The 14,040-nt window shown below is 47.3% G+C and overlaps 1 pseudogene; it reads right to left on the bottom strand.

Annotated features, from left to right (window-relative positions):
- Window positions 1–4,572, bottom strand: part of LOC135258196 (SLIT and NTRK-like protein 3) — a 90,696-nt pseudogene extending 86,124 nt beyond the window's left edge.
- Window positions 4,573–14,040: the final 9,468 nt, after the last annotated feature.

Raw genomic sequence — 14,040 nt, 5'->3', positions numbered from 1 at the left:
TAGCTAACAGATGGATGGAAAGGAGGAAGGAAAAAGGAGGGAGCAGGAATAAAAAAAACTAGGAAACGACCAGATAAACTGAAACTAAACAGAACAGCAAAGCTCCCCAGCAGCCTGACAGCTTGCTGCTCACTGCAGTCCTGGCTGAGTCTCAGCCTTCACTGGGCGAGGCAAACAGCGGAAGCTTCCAGAAGTCTGCGGAATAACAATGGAGGATTGGCTTCCCGGGAGCCGGGCCCCGGTGCCATCCTCCTGCTCCTAGCCTTCCCTGGCACAGCTGGCACTGCCAAGTTTGGGCGGGAAGGAAAAAAAAGCTGTATACAGCCAATGAGCAGCTCCAACCAGGGCTGATTACCAGTCAAAATCAGCCTCAGCTGTGCTTTGGGCCCCGTGCCCGCGCCAGTTCCCCCGAAAAGGGGGGGCTCTGGGTAGAGACAGGGGTGCCCGATGGCAGCCCAAAGCTGGGAGGCGTCCATCTTCGCTCCCGCTCCCGCACCAACGCTCCCGGCCTGCCCAGCCGCCGTGTCAAATTCCGGGAGAAAATTCCTAATTAACGAGGATAATTTCTAATCCGCGGAGACAAACACACCTGCAGCGGTGAAGTGGTGCAAAAAGTTTAGGGGTGGGGGAGAAAAAAAAGTTGAGTGATTTTTACTCTTTTACTCTACTCTTGTTTTTTTAATATTTTAGGAGCCAGAGGATTCGTTGCTTTTTTTCCAGGATTAAACGTGACGTGTGTACCTGACATGCCCCCCTGAGATCAGCCAGAAAAACAGGTCAGAGTATTTAAATTTTTTGGCGGATCTCGAAATGACAAAACGTGCTGCGGTAAAAAAAAAATATTTTCTAAAATGTCGTTTATTTTATATCTATCGAACGCTCCTCGTGGAGCAGGTTTCAGCGCGGCAGAATACCCCATATGCTTCTTGAGATTAAGATGAGGTACTCATGTCCCTTACAGGGGACAAAAACGAACTGCCAGACCTTCAGAGGATAAACATGCTGATGTATAGCATAGCCCTATGAGCATGTGTGTCTACATCAGGAATGCACTGATTTAGATTCAGTTTGTGCAATACTCGCAGTAACAGCGACTATAAACCCGCTAAACTGATTAAAAATTAAATGTGAACAAATGCTTGAAATTGCCCAATGTTCTTGGCACTGAAATAAAAATAATAAAATAATCATAATAATCACAATAAGATCAATAATAAACCTGCAGTAAATTTCAATTTGCTCGATTCACCAGAGATACAAAGGGCTCAGACCACCCGGTTTCATTAAAGCTCGCAGAAACAAAAAAAAAAAAAAACTGACCCTAATCAACTCCAATACCCACAATCCACCCTGCCTGCTATCTGTTCTCTCTCTCGCCCCCTGGTGCTTCAGAGCGGAACTGCGGCGATGCCGAGGCACGCCTGCGTAATTCCAGCCAGGTGAGTGGGCCTCAGGGAAACGCTCCCATATCACACTCCTCGCCCTTATTGTTTAACAGTGTGTGTGTGTGTGTGTGTGTGGGGGTGGGGGAGCTTAATGAGCAGACCGAAAGTCTGAGGATAATTACGATTATTTCTCCTCTTTTGTTACCCTCGCGCCCCGAGGCCAGCTCCACAGACGAGGCGGTGCTGAGCCTCCAAACGATTAGGCACGGACGCCTTTTTTTAATTTTTTACGGGATTTTGTAAAATAGCCGTGGGTTTTTTTTTTTTTTCAGCCACGCAAATTAAACCTTTTTTTTATTCTTATTTTTCTTCTTCTTTTTTTTTTTGAAAACGAGATGCAGGCTGAGAAACCGCAACGGACTCCCGCTGTGAGCAGCCCCTGGCGGGGGGGCAGCACGTCACGCAATCACGTCTCCTTTTCATCCCTCACCCCCCCCCCGCGGACAATGGGACGGAAATCCCGTTTGCGGCTGGCCGTCTCCGTTTCTGGTCTTCTGGTTCCACCGATCAGCCATCGCTCAATAAGCCAATTAGCCATACGCACCGATGCAATCAGCCAATTAGCCGCATGCACCAATGCCGAGTCATTAGTGGATCAGACGACAGTAAACCGTTTTTGTATTGGGATGTTAAGGACACGCCTTCACCGGCATTCGTGGGCTTATCAATAAACATGGCTAAGGAGTCGGACGCTAGGAACGACCGGGTTAATGAATTTAGCCCAGGGTAATCGGTGGAAACAGAAACTGTACACTCTGACCCTCCAGACAGGGAGCTTCCCACCCTCCCAGCCGAGACAGAAAAGAAAACACTCTCGCAATGTTGCTGCCATGCAGCGGCAATGTTATAACATCGACAAAACATACCAGGAACATTGGGAGAACATTCCCTCTGGGCTGGGAGCTGGTTCCCCTGTGACCTCATAATCAGACTTATGTTCCATAGGTGGGGGGGTGGGGGGATGTCCATGTGCTTAACAAGCCCTGGTGTCTGACATTTTAGCTACATTTACTTTGATTACCCCTATCTTTTCCGCACTAATAGTACCAATATCACGCGTCTTTGCTTCCATGTGCAGTTTGCTATTGCTATTGAGGTGGAGCTTGAGGTAGAGGAAGGGGGTGGGGGGTGCGGGGGCGGTAAAGGGGGAGGGGGCTGGGGTCTGGTCCCTAGATGCCCCTTCAAACACTGGGCTCAAAAAATATTACAGCTCACAGGAAACTGCTGATGCCAGCAAATGCTCTTTCACTCTCTCTTCTGTTGCAGTCTTTCCCCAAGGATGACAAGACAGAATGGGGGCATTTTCGTTTCTTATTGGGAGTGCAGGAAGGATGGCGGAAGGGGGGGGAGAGAGAGAGAGAGGGGTGGTTTCGAGGGACAAAACTGAAGAAACATGGGAAATCCCATCTCTTCTTTGTTTTTCCTTTTTTTTTTTGGTTCTCTTGCAGAACACATACCACCCATTCCTGAGGCAAAAAAAAAAACAAGCACTTCCGATTGCCGGAGAGGGCGATTAAAGCGACGGGCGGGATGACAGACGTAACGCACTCGCCGCAGACTCCCGTCACACGCTTGTTGTTCGATACGCGGCAACGGCTCAAAAGCCCGGGGACCTCAGTCACGTAACTGAGTTCGCCCGCCGGTTATTCACACTGGAGAAGGGAGTCCACGCGCTCTGCCCTATTCGCGAGAACGCGCTCAGTGGAGGAACTGGCATTGGGATTTCCAAGGCGGCGGAGCTCTGTCCTCATTTGCTTCAATCTTTATTTATTTATTTATTTATTTATTTTGGGGGGTTAGTATAGTCTGAGTCTCTCTTGTACTCGCAGAAGAATGTTTCTAATTTGGAGGATGATTAAATTTGCATTCAAAAACTTAAAAATAAATAAATAAAACCTTACAGTGCCACTGAATAATCACTAGTGTGAGCCCCTGTTCAGTTAGTCATTCCTGGGTTGATTTAGTTAAATTATGGCGGAACAACTGTAGACCTAATTATCATCATTTATTTGATTGTTCTTAAAGTGCAAATCTTCAAGCTCATCCGAGTGCTTCATTAAAACTGCTTTAAATTTCTGTTCTTTAAATGGCAGCTAGAGGTCTTAAATTAGAAAACCCAGTGCGAGAATGTGTGCTTGAGTAACACGACTGGATAAGATTAAAGCTACCGGGCCGTAGTACATTTATTGGTGTGTTACATAGCGGTCCGATCTCCATTTTCTGCATACCTTATTTAATCAAAACAATTACGAACCATTATCTTGCTTGCAGTTGAACATATAAAATACGGCTAATTTCTACATTAAAAATAGCGCATGAAGCTTATTTGGCATAAGAGGTACATCCAGTTGGTTTCATCAGCGAGTTTAATTTATTATATATATTTTTAGGTGATAGGTGATCTGCTCTTGAAGGGTGAGGTGCTGCTGGCTGTACAATTCCCAAGTGCTTTCTCAAATTGGATTTTTTTTTTTTTTCCCTGCCAGCGACAAGAGTTCGGTTTCCGAGCACAAACCGCAACTCCAGATATCACCATCGACTAAACAGCATGTCTATTTTCTCGGCCATTTCAACCCCACACGCTCGAAATTTCGGAGTCGAGTGGTTCCAGGACGGCGGCGTCGCATCGCTTCGCACTCACAAAACAGCCACGTAATGTTGCCCAGCAGGGTGACGTGTGAAACGTAAAACCAGGATGTTTACTGCACCATTACCTTTTTATTAACGCATCAGATTAATTGAAGAGAGGAAAGAAACGCGGCTCCGATCTTATCCTTCGCGTACTCCCAACGCCATTTAACCGTGGTTATTCACTGCACATTTACTTTCTGTTAACACGTCGGAGAAAGCGGGGCACGTCGGGAAAACGGCCTCGGCGCGTGCGGCACTCTCCTTCACGCGCTTGGCATATAATTGATCATAAAAGCCGATGCAGCAGCGGTTATATTACCTTATTAAAGTCATTTTAGGAAGCCGGTGATGCAGCCAAAGCGAGAGAAGGGAGCGAATTTTCTTCATTCTCCTATCCCGGAGGAGGAGTCGTTTGGAGGCACCATGCTGAGGACTTGCTCCGCTTCATCTGCGATTGCACTCAGCTGCTGTCAATGAGTTCAGATAATCAATCAACCAGTCATCCCGTCAATCAATCAAATTATTTATCTGTCAATCTCTTTTTGCACAGGTTGCAAGCAGGTCGCTACACAAGGACGCATCACAGAAGGAATCAAAAATAAAGAGAAAAAAACTCCTTTGAGCCAATTTAGGGGAAATTAGAAAATTATCAGTTTAAAACATTGGGATGCAACAAATAATAATATTTGATGCTGCCTTTCAGTCGAAAAGTATTATTATTAGTATTATTATTATTATTGGCATGCTTTGCCGTGAACAGGAGAGCAAGAAAGAATCAATAAATGTGATATTTGAACAGGCAAATCTGAGGACCCCAGCTGGGCCTTGGAGGAGACAGGGGCATACACTCCCATCCTGATTTCACGTTTGCCCAATGCCTGCAGAGCAGCAGGTAGACTCTGATTCTCACCAGTGCATCTGCAATCTTCCCATGATCCCTGTAAACTGCTGCCAAGAATGAGAGCAGCGCTTGGGCTGTGTGTGTGCGTGTGTGTGTAGTGGAGATGTGTGTGTGTGTGGGAGTGTGTGTGTGGAGTGTGGTAGTGGGATGTGTGTGTTGGTTGTGTTAGTGAGGTGTTGGTGTAGTGGCTGTATGTTTTGTTTGTCGGCTTGTTTGTGTGAGGGAGGCTTTTGGTCTTGTATTGCATGTACATTCTTTTCATTATTTGTGTTGTTCTCAGTTATTTTTGGGGTGGGGCTTTTTGTACTCTCTGTTCTTGTCCTCCCTCCTTCTTTAGTCATTATTTGTTCACTCTCTCTATCATGTCATCTATATGTGTCAGTCTTCCCTGTCACTCTCTATTTCCACACTCATCCCTCCTTCCCTCCCTCTCCTCTCTTTCTCTTTCTACTCTCGCTCTCCTCTTTCAAGTGACATGTTGCCGTGTCACTTTACTTTCCAACCTCGCACCCCCTCCCTCCCTCTCTCTCTCTCTCTCTTTATCTCTCTCTTCTCTTCTTTACAAGTGGACACTGGTTGCTGGGTCTTGTGAATCTTGTCCTGGAACCCCCTCTCTCTCCCCCTCCCCCTCCCTCCCGCTCTCTCTCTCTCTCTCTCTCTCTTTCTCTCTTTATCTCTCTCTCCTCTCTCTTCTCTTCTTTACAAGTGGACACTGGATGCTGGGTCTTGTGAATCCTGTCCTGGAACCCCCTCTGTCCCCCTCCCTCCCTCCCCTCTCCTCCTCTCTCTCTCTTCTCTCTTTCTCTCTTTATCTCTCTCTCTCTCTCTTCTCTTCTTTACAAGTGGACACTGGATGCTGGGTCTTGTGAATCCTGTCCTGGAACCCCTCCATCTTCCCCCTCTCAACAAGCGGCCTTCGGATTGAAGCGATTTCCCCAGTGACCTCATAAGTGCGGTGGGCAGCAGACAGCCAATGAGATTAGATCTGCCGTGTCTCTAACCCCCTGACATCCGACACACATCCTGCTGCACTTTTACAACCCCTGCTAGAAGAAGTGAGCAGGCGATGCCCTTCTGTCTCTGTCTCTCTCTCTTATTCTGTCTCTCTCCCTCTCTTTCTCTCTTTCTTACTCTCTCTCCCTCTCTCTCTCCCCCTCTCTCCCCTCTCCCATCTCTCTCTCCCCTTTCTCTCTGCCTCTCTCTTTCCCTCTCTCTCTTATTCTCTCTCCTTCCCTCTCTCTATCTCTCTCTCCCCCTCTCCCCTGTCCCTCTCTCTCTCTGTCTCCCGTCCCCTCTCCCTCTCTCCCCTCTGTCTCCCCCTTTCTTTCTTTCTGTCCCCTCCCTCACCTCTCCCTCTCTCTCCCCCTCTCTACTCTCTCTCTCTCCCTCTCCCCCTCTCCCATCTCTCTCTCTCCCTTTCTCTCCCCCTCTGTCTCCCCTTTCTTCTCTCTCTCCCCTCTCTCCCCTCTCCCATCTCTCTCTCTCCCTTTCTCTCTCCCTCTGTCTCCCCCTTTCTTTCACTCTCTCTCCCCCTCTCCCATCTCTCTCCCCTCTCTCTCTCCCATCTCTCTCTCTCCCTTTCTCTCTCCCTCTCTCTCCCACTCTGTCTCCCCCTTTCTTTCTCTCTCTCTCCCCCTCTCCCATCTCTCTCTCACACACACATGCACACACATCACAGATGCTGAGCCATCCTGCTGGAGTCCCCTCCGTGAACTTGTCAGTAATCCTTCACACAGTAATTCCTTCGCACGGCGTCGGTTGGCAGGCCTAATCCCGGCGTACAGAAACTGGCGGAGCTTTTCCTGTCATACAAATTAGGACGAGAAGCTCAAGGTTACACACACGCGATGCGATTAAACACCTGGCTTCCCCTCACCTGCGTTGCCCGATAAACCCCTGTTCTGTTGGTGCTTCATCGCTTCAAGCTGCTGATCCTTTGTCCTATCCATATTTTCGTTGTTGTTGTTTTCCATTTTTGTTTGACAAGAGAAAAATGAGGAGTGTTACTAAGAGACACGCTCCACACTGTGTACGTGCATGGTTCTGTGAAAATGTGCTCGCCCGTTTGTGTCTGGGTGTTGTTGGCGGCTGGATGAAGTGCTGGATAGACATTTGGCACTAGACGTTTCGTCCACAGCACATTGGATTAGGACCTGGACATGCCTCGGGCATTGCACCTTTATTCCACAGTACAGCAGAGCAAGTCTTCCATCAAGTCCCGCCCAAAGAGGCAACAGAGGTTGTGGACAGTTTAGTTGAGGCTAGAAATTCATGTTTTCATTTCATTCTTATTTTTTAATTGCTGCTGTTTCATATCTGATACCTCTTCTGAAACCGGAATATACTGCAATACATTGATATAAGAGATATCAGATAAGGAAGCAGCAGCAATTAAAAAATAAGAATGAAATGAAAACACGAATTTCTTTTCATGTGTGTGTGTGTGAGTGCATCGCTTGGGAATGGTTGCAGGCTTTTCCTGAACGATTTTTTTTTTTTTAAACGCAAAATGTATTAGTTTCTGGAGATGACAAAGTATGCTGGGGGACAATTCAGAGTGACATTTAGAAGGCTAGACCCGCGGAGCGCGTCTCTTCACTCTCCGTGATTACATGCGCCAGACCCTTCACGCTGGAAGGAGAGGGAAATTTATTTTATTTTATTTAATTTTTTTTTTTTTACAGCCGGGGAACGTCTCTCAATAAACTAGCGGCTGTGTCACTTTGTGTCAGAACGCGTTTTTTGAGAGCAGGAAAATGGCGGTCCCTACGGCAGGGGGGGGGGGGGGGGGTAAGAGAGCAAATTCTGAAACCCGGCAGTTTCTGGAAAGTCTTATTAGCGGCTTGGGCCTAAAACAGTGTCTCTAAACGCCAGTTCAGTTCAGTCCTCCTGTTTCAAAGCGAGGTGCTGTTTTTGTATGTTTTGGGGTTTTTTTTTTTTTAAAGGAAATTTTTACTGTTCCGTTTCCTTGCAGAGCTATTGAAATAAATTGATGGAATGTGGAGTTTTCAGGCAGTGGGGTGTTGGGGTGGGGGTGGGGGTATTGGGGTGGGGTGGGTGCGTTTTTTGCCGGAGAGAGAGGCTGTGGAGTCTGAAATATCGGCTTCTCTACTGGAGATAAAAGTCAAACTAACCACTAAAACTTCCACATAAGTGCCTTGAGTAATTTCAAGCGTGTGGGAGATTACACACTTTTTTTCACAGCTTGTGTTGAGCCTTTGGCTTGAACCCCGAAGTTTGCAGTTTTCATCCGCGGTGGGGAAAGTGAAGTTTTTAACCTGAATTTCTTAGTGAGTAACCATTCAGATGTAATATTTGGACAGCATATAGAATGGAGCAGCTTTTAAAGCTGGCTTGGACAAAGGTGTTACCATTACTCATGGATAAGTAATATAACACGTATTTTTGAGACATGTTTATTTTTTCCATTTTCGTCCATCTGCGTATGCTGTTCTTTTAAATGTTATTCCCACCGACCGTCTCCCCAACGCCCACTCACGTCCTGAAAAGGGCGAGTCACATCAGCCATGTCAGCCTGACATCCCATAATAAGGGCAGACCCCGGGGATGAGAGGAATGGCAATCACAGGGGGGGTGAGGGGGTGGGGGGGGACACACCACGCGGCCAGCTTCTTGCCATTCCAGACCCTTCCAGAAATCCGACTCCGCTCGCCCCCCCCCCCCCCCCGCTGAATTCCGGTTTCGAGATGGGTAATTAACGACTGGCGGTTTGGGGCGGGGTTGGGGGGGGCGGGGGGGCAATCTGCTAGAACGGCGCCGTCGTTCCCGGGATGCCCTCCGACCCCGCGGGGAAGCGGGACGGAGGAGATAAGGGCGCGGAGCTGTCTTCCCCCGCCCGCGTTCCGGGCTTTTCCGGGACCCAATTAGGCAGGAAGCGCGGACGCCGCGGGCCCCCAATTAAACCGGGCCGCTTCCTGCGGCGGGAGCCGGGGTGACAGGCGCTCACCCGCGGCTCAGGTACGGAGTAAATCACCTGACCCCCACCCCCGCCCCCCCCGCCACCGCCGGGCCAGAGGGAGAGTGGCACACCTGATTATTCCCTGATTTGTAATTACCGTGATTTACTGGAGAAAACCCGAGCTGTGCAGGTCTGATTAGGGGTGTATCGACCAGGCACCAGCCCCCCCACACACACTATACATACACACACACACACACACTCACACACACACACACACACACACACACACACACACACACACACACACACACACACACACACACACACACACACACACACACACACACACACACACACACACACACACACACACACACACACACACAACACACACACACACAACATACACAACACACACACACCACTACACAACAACCACACACACACACACAACACACACACACACACACACACACACACACACATCACATACACACACACACACACACATACACACACACACACACACATACAACATACACACATCACACACACACAACACACACATACACACACACACACTCACACAAACACACAACACACACTACAACACACACACACACACAACACAACACACATCAACACACACACACACACACACACACACACACACACACACACACACAACAACACACACAACCACACACATCAATACAACACACACCTCCAACACACACCTCACACATCACACACACACACATCCCACACACACACACACACTCCACCACACAGTCACACTCACTCCTCACTCACCAACAGGCACAAAATCCTGGGGTCAATTTCTTCCAAGGTATGCCTATTTAGGTGTGCTGACATCGCTCATTTGTTCCGTATGGATTAACATGTAAATTCCGCAAATCGACACGCAATCAATTCTCCATATTCTCCAGTTCCCCGGTCCTCCTCGCTGTCCCAAAGCAAAATCAATTAATCACACGGACCGGCTCAGCCTCCTTGTGTTTTATACACCGCGTTTGTTTTTCACCCCGGATGTAATTACCAGGGTAACTGGCGGTGTGAAATATTAACAAGCTATTTCTCCGGGAAATATTTAGGATTTCTTTTTTTTTTGCCCAATACAAATAAATCTGGGATCCCTATTTGTCTTCCATTTTGCAATGTGAACCCAGCGAATAATGAATATGAAATTTGAGACGCAGACACGTGCAGGTGTTATATGAAGGGCATGTAATTGCTTTCCTGCCCTTCGTCCTCATAAATTATCTCGGTTGCTAGGAAGAGAACAACGGACATTGTATTTTTTTTTGTTTTACGCAATCCCTCTGGAGAAAATGAAACTGAAACAGTTCTCATAAATTTTTTTTTTTTTTTTTTACTATTAAAGCAAGGCTAACCTGTATCTTAATCAATCGCCCAAATAAAAGACACAATTGCGGCCTTGACCTTGAAATTCTGGGTTCTGACAGCGTACCCTGTACGACTGGGTCAGTGCTCTGCGAGTAATCGTTCTACATTGGTTGATGAATGCAGTTTTTTTTGGGGTTTTTTCACACATCGTTTCATGAGCTATTTTTTTACGTTCTCTCAACGTGGAATTGGCTGATCAGATTATTATTTTTGGCCCGTCCCACAGGCAGGGCGTCCCGTCTCGAAACGTGCGCCGTTCTCACTCTCCGCCTCCACCAGCGCAGTCACTGCGCCGGACGACTGCTCCCGCGCCTGCGCAGCTGCAGACGGCCAATCAGCAGGAGGAGCTGCTCTGGCGGTGGCTAACACAAGAGATAACAGGTAGAGCCAGCGACGCCAATAGAAACCTATGGGGAGTGCATCAGAACCACGAAGTACAATTTTTTCGCTCAACAGACATGCTCAGTTGTGCCCTTGGTCACGTGTCTAAATCACGTGTACAACCAGGATAGTGCAGACATTGGCTAAAATCAGACATTGGCTCATCACCGGAGGGCGAAGGGCAGGAAGCTTCGGCGGAATTCTCACTCTGGGGGCCCCCAGTCGGGCCCCCACCGGAGTCGCCGCGGCGGCACACTAAAATGGCCCCCGGAAGGCTGGAGAAGAAGCATTTTGGGTTGCCGTGGAAACCCATGATTGATGGATGAGAGTATGTGTTCCTGGGGTAAAAAAAAAAACAAGACCCACCCCTGCTGGTCAACGGTAAACACGTCTCCTAAAATAATTTCCCCCTTCTTGCCGGTGAGTAATCAGTTCCCATTTTCCAAGCTGGAGAGCCGGAGGTGTCAAGCAGTAACAATAATTGCATCGGCAGGGGAGGGGGAATCGTGATTTTTATGGCTGGGAGTCGCTTTGTTCAAGAGCAGATTTCTCCGATTCGCACCATGGGTGAGTAAAGACAAGCTTCTCTGCTGACGGCAAAAAAAAATGTAAAAAAATCAAACTCTGAAAATAAATAAATAAATAAACAAACAAACGAATGAATGAATGAATGAATGAATGAAGTGCATTTGCTTCCTGCACAGCCACGGTTACCGTTGTCATAGCTGCAAAAAGTGCAGTTGCTTTGCATAGCCCGGTTACCATTGCATAGCCCGTTAGCGTGCCCGTGGCCAGTCGCTCGTTAATAGCGCCAGCCCCTGATTGCAGCGCTTGCGCAGCCTGTTGCAGCGCACGTGCGCCAGCCCCTGATTGGCCAGCGCACGTTAGCGCCAGCCCCTGATTGGCCAGCGCACGTTAGCGCCAGCCCCTGATTGGCCAGCGCGTAGCGCAAGCAGCCCCAGGCCAGCTGCACGCTGCTCGAGCTGCTCGACCCCAAACCCGTACGGACAAGCAGGGCTGTCAATCACCAACGGCACGCTTTTGCTATTGGCCGATAATGACATCGCTAATCGTGCCGCGGCGCAGCCGCTCGGTTTAACCAACGGAGTCGATGCCAGCGACGAACTAGCGATAGGATTGGCCGACGAGAAGAATGGCTGGACGGACGGAAGGATGGACGGACGGATGGATGAGGATGACCTGGCCAAAGACACAGAAAATAGAGAAAGATGGAGAGATGGTTGCAAGGGGACGGAGGGCAGGAGTGAGGGACAGAAAATGAAACGAGAGAGGTAGAGAGAGAGATGAAGGAAATGAAAAAGTAGAAGAGGGCAAAGCAACCCTGAATTTATGTCCGTGATTTTTTTTTAAAGTACAGAAATTTAGGAAAATATTGCTTCCGCATGATGGCGATAAACCAATTTTTTTTTTTTTTTTTAAATATTGTATGAATCGGTACGGACGAGCCTTACTGAGTTGGGTGTCGATTTCCCGTCCCTCTGCCAGGAAGTCATTTTGGGCCCAGCTTCCATTTAAATTGCGAGTCAGATTTCGAAACAAAAGCCGACCGAACTTCAGCCAATATCTTCAATTGACCCCGCAGCACGGCTCGCTTCCTGCTCGACAGCTTGTAAATAATCCGGCAGATTACAGTGCCTGTGATACGGACCCCTTCCCCATCAATGCACTCCCTCCCCCGGCTACAGGCCTCCCTATCGGAACCACAGTCAAATGACTACACAATGGAAAAGGAAGGAACGCGCGAGAAATTATACAGACGCAGCTCAGTAAGCGGTGTATCTGAAGCACAGATACAGACACAGCCCTTTAAACTGTGCATCTAACACACATACAGACACAGCTCTGTGAACTGTGCATCTAACACACACAGACACAGCTCTGTGAACTGTGTATCTAAAGCACATATTGACACAGCCCTTTAAGCTGTGCATCTAGAGTATACACACAGACGCAGCTCTGTAAACTGTGCATCTAACACACATACAGACACAGCTCTGTAAATTGTGCATCTAACACACATACAGACACAGCTCTGTAAACTGTGCATCTAACACACATACAGACACAGCTCTGTAAACTGTGCATCTAACACACACAGACACAGCTCTGTGAACTGTGTATCTAAAGCACAAATACATACACAGTCCTTTAAGCTGTGTATCTAGAGCATACACACAGCCGCAGCTCTGTAAACTGTGCATCTAGAGCATACACACAGACACAGCTCTGTACTCTGTGCTTCTACCACACATACAGACACAGCTCTGTAAACTGTGCATCTAACACAAATACATACACAGTCCTTTAAGCTGTGTATCTAAAGCACATATAGACTCAACATTTTTCAGTGAGGAAAAAAGGAAAGCAAATGTCTAATCATATTTATCCTCAGTCCCAAATGGCAGACTTGTACTCTGTGAATCGTTATAGACTCTAAAACACACAAGAACACCCTAATACAACAATCCCAATCGATGAATCTCTCACAGACGTTGAAAAAATAATTTCATCAATATAACTTCTCCAAAAACGTGGAATGATTTTGGTTTAATAGTCACAACACCATACACTGCACTGGCATTGAGAACTGTTTTTTTTTTTTTTTTTTTGCTGACCTTTATTAAGGACAAGGAATTAAATAAATCAACTAAAATAAGAATGCCTAATCCATGAATAGCCCTTATTAGTCGAAAAAAAAAAATCTATGACAGGCAAACTGAAATCCTATTGACTTATCAGTGTAACAATGAGCCACACAGCTCAGAGTGCCGATTTCCATTACAACATAAAGCCCCCGACATCAATGCTGTGATTATGAATTACCGCAAAGCAGTCAATACAACACGTCCTGCAGAAATTATAAAAAATCTGTGCATCCTGGTTACTTTCCTCACACCTGGACAAGACGGTTCACATCCCCTGCAAAAATAATAATGATAATAATTTCGCTCTACCTTTGTCGACAGTAAGTAGCCTACTCCATTAAATATACTTTCTCAGCGTTAGTCAAACATTTTGCTGCACGTTCATAATACTGTCCGTTTGGATACCCAGGGCAGCGGTATCTTTTATAAGCAAGTAATATAGAGGAGGTTACATCGCAGCAACCTTAATAAAGCAATTACATCAATAGCATCATTAGGGGAGGAAAGGTGTGTGAGTGAGTATCTGATTGGGTTCCTTTCAAAGGCACAGTAGGCCTACTGCCGTTCATATTTATGCCCAAAGCATGCCCATACTTCTCCGGCACGTTCGGCCGTTAAAAAGAAAAAAAAAAAAAAGCAACAATCTCTGTAGCGGTTTATTGACTT

This window comes from Anguilla rostrata, chromosome 6, assembly GCF_018555375.3.
Source record: "Anguilla rostrata isolate EN2019 chromosome 6, ASM1855537v3, whole genome shotgun sequence".
Lineage (NCBI taxonomy): Eukaryota > Metazoa > Chordata > Actinopteri > Anguilliformes > Anguillidae > Anguilla > Anguilla rostrata.
This window is presented reverse-complemented; position numbering and strand designations above follow the sequence as displayed.